A 3,680-nucleotide genomic window follows, 5' to 3' on the forward strand; every position below is an offset into this window, starting at 1 on the left:
TTTGCTCCAAATATCTGAATCCACACATTGATGTCAGGATGGCCAAAGCTGGGGAAAAATGAAATTTTTCTTGAAGAAACTCAAAGCCCTGGCTACCTATTTCTTTGTATTCATGTGTCTTTCAGGCCCTGAGGGACTATTCTGGAAGAGGCAGCAGAGTTAATGAATATTGCAGCATTATTCAAAGTGTAGCCACTTATCTGAAAAGACTTTCTGTTATTACTGAGTTTATTCATGGGAAATAGTCATTTTTCTTCTTGGTCATAGATGTGTCAAAAACAGTTTAACAAGTTGAACTTGACAGTTTTTTTCTACCACAGCCTGGTTTATTAGTTTCCCTTGAAATGAAGCATTTTATTGAATTTATTAAAAATATGTCTGTAAACTATTATGTTCTACTCTGTCCTCAGCAGCAAGAGAACTGATGATCTATTTGCTTAACTTTGTTTCTTTCTACAAAACATCTCTAGGCTTCACATTTGGGTTTCCAGCTAAATTCAGCATGATGTTTATGATAGGGCTCCTTTTATTTCCCTATTTCTTAACACTGTAATAGTATCTTATATTCTCCTACTCTACAAATACCTAAATATCTTAGTGAAGTAATTATCCCAATACACACAAACACACACACACACATGAAAAATGTTGATTCCACCTTTCGTGGAACTTAGCTTTTAATTCAGAAGTATTTCATAATCTTCATCCTGCTCTCATGGGGGCTCTGTCACTTCCCTTGACTGATCCTCTTATGTTTCATTTATTTCAAAGGTTTTGACATTTATTTCAGGAGAATTATGTCAAGAGTATGAATGACATTACACTCCATTAGCAATAAATTGGATAATATTGGAGAGTTAGAGTGTTAAAATATTTTATCCCATCATTTCATACTTCCATGTAGAAACTCTGATAGAAATTATAGCTACTTTAAGTGTTGTATGGATCAAAAACTTAAGATGTGGACTAAAAATTTTGAGTAAAATACCCAAATTGAAGTCATGGCTGTGTTATTTAATGAAGTTTTAACAAGTGACCACAAAACACTGGACACACACACACACACACACACACACACACACACGTGTTTAAAGAAAGGAATCTTGGAGGTGTCAGTCCTCTTCTGGGGAAAACAAAAAATGTTTAAAAAATATTGTTATTGAGGACTAACATTTGTCAAAGCAGGCTAATGTTAAGGTAGGCATTTCTCCTCTAAAACATGAAGTCTTGAGTGTACTACATTAATTCTCTCAAGGAAGCATTTATCACAAGCCTAACAACTAAGAAAAAAAAAAAAAAACATTGTCAGAAGAATTCTCAGCCCAGTTCTACAAGAAATTGAAAAAAGAATGAACACCAATTTGTCTAAAATTATTTTATGAAATAGAAAATAGCAAAACTTTCTAACCTCATTCTATGAAACTAATATCAACCTGATGCAAAAACCAGACAAAGACACATCAAGGAAAGAACATTTCAGGCCAGTATTCCTGATGAACAGAGATGTAATAATTCTCAATAAAATTATGGCAAACAACATACAAAATCATATTAAAAATATTGTACAACATGATCAGTGGGCTTTGTCCCAGGGATGCAGGGTTGGTTAAACACATGGAAATCAATAAACATTTTTTTTAAGTAAATAGATGTAAAGACAAGAATCAAAAAAATTATCTCAACAAATGCAGAAAAAGCATTTGACTAAATACATGGTCAAAACACTAGAAAACTATATATAATAGAAAAATATCTTAACACTACAAAAGCTGTTTATGGTAAACACAAGGGAAATCTTCTTCTTCTTCTTCTTCTCCTCCTTTTTTTTTTTTTTTTTTTTTTTTTTTTTTGAGTAAGGAGATTTTACTGAAAACAGAACCAAAACCGGACAAAGGATTACAAACAGGAATGTGGACTCCTCACAAAACAAAAACAAAAACAAAGAACAAAAAGTGTCCGAAGGACAAAAGGGGGTAGCGAGAGTGAGAAAAAGGGTGATTTTTTTTCCTTCCCATTTCTTTTAAAAAAGCCAACACAAAGAAACACACGCACACACAACCCTTTGTTCCCGAGTAGAAACATAAATACGGAAGAATCTAAAACTCTGTTCTTCTTTCTTCCAAAGGCAAAAAAAAAAAAAAAAAAGTAAAAGAAAAGGCAGGCTGAAGGCTGCGCCGCACAGAGCCCCTTCTGCAGCAGTGTGTAGAAGGGGCGGCTAGGCCCTGGGTTTGTGTGACATCTGGCGGCAGCACGGGGAACAGAGGCAGTACGAGGGGGTGTCATGCGCTCGCCCCCAACCCCCCAGAAGCAGGGAGTCCAGCTTGTCAAGTCCAAGGCGCCCTCTCCAAGTCCTGGGCACCCTCTTGGAGGGGGTCGCCAGGGCAGCACCATACCAACTCCTGGGAGCTCAATCCCCCCCCCCCCCCCGCAAGCCCGCCCCTCAAGAGGAGGCGGGCGAGGATGCGCCCTGTGCTTGGGCTCAGTACCAGGGCACCTAGTACTGGGGTAGAAGCTGGCGGCTGCTATTGACATGGCTGAGGACTTTCTGCTTGAGTTGCGCCACCTGCTTGGGCAGCAGGCTCCTGGAGGACGCCAGTTCCGTGTTCTGGCTCTTGAGCTCTTCACTTTCTCCTCCAGGTGAGAGATGCTCCAGCTTGCCCTTGGGGCACTTGGAGGCTGCGATATTGTTGAGCAGCTGCTTCGGCTCAGCCTTTATGAGCTCCTGCATGTCCATGTCGATTGGCGACAGCAGGCTCTCTCCGAAGCTTGGCAAGGTGGGCACCATCTGTGGCTTTCCTTGAGCACAGCTAGGCACAGCGGCCCCAGTAAATCACTGGGTGGCAGCGGCTGTGAGAAGGGAACGGGCTAGGAGGAGAAGGCGACAGTGGCAGCATCCCCAGCACCCCCAGCGCCATCCTTGTAGTGGCTCAGGTTTAGGAAGACCGGTGCCAGCTGGGAGAGTGGCGCCGATGCCGTGCCAGAGGGTCCTCCTGCGAGGGCGCAGCAGCAGCTGGGCTGCACCCAGCCAAGCTGGTGCTGCTTGTTCAAATCCTCCAGGGCCTTGACAAAGTCCTCGGTGAACTCCTGCTTCTCCCTGGCCACCATCTTGGGTAGAAGAACTGCGTGCTCCTCAGCGTGGTTGTGACCAGCCCGTTGGTCTGGATGGTTGGTCAGCGTGGTTGGACCAGCCCCAGGTCGGGCTGGAGAGCAGGCTGTCGTGGTGACTGCTGGGGGTGCAGTCTGCGCAGGGGGGCCAGAGGTGGCGCCACCACCACTTGTTTGCTCAGGCTCACGTCAGCTGTCATTCTTCACCACTCTGCCTGCGAGGCTGTTTGGGGCGCCCCAGGGACATGCAAATTTGCTGCTGCTGCCACTGACGCCATTGCCCAGGCTGCTCAGCGCCTCATCACCTTAGAAGGGTGTTTCCAGCCTCTGCATCACCATTGCGCCCGGTCTGGGAGGACTGTCCATGGCCTCCCTGGGGGCTCGCTCCCCTCCCCTGCCCATTCAGCCCTGTGCCCACCCAGGCAGTGGCCGCTGCGCCTGGACCTTCTGTGGCGGCTCCTCAGAAACATTATTCTTAAGGGAGAAAAAATTAAAGCATTTCCTCTAAAATTCAAAAAAAGGCAAAGGATGCCTTTTTTTTTGCCACTTCAATTCAACATCATCCTTGAAGCTCT

The 3,680-nt window shown here is 44.4% G+C and overlaps 1 pseudogene; it reads right to left on the reverse strand.

Annotated features, from left to right (window-relative positions):
• Nucleotides 1-2,479: 2,479 nt before the first annotated feature.
• On the reverse strand, nt 2,480-3,305 carry LOC139707034 (transcription factor JunD-like; annotated as a pseudogene).
• Nucleotides 3,306-3,680: the final 375 nt, after the last annotated feature.

This window comes from Marmota flaviventris, chromosome 9 (assembly GCF_047511675.1).
Source record: "Marmota flaviventris isolate mMarFla1 chromosome 9, mMarFla1.hap1, whole genome shotgun sequence".
Classification (NCBI taxonomy): Eukaryota; Metazoa; Chordata; class Mammalia; order Rodentia; family Sciuridae; genus Marmota; species Marmota flaviventris.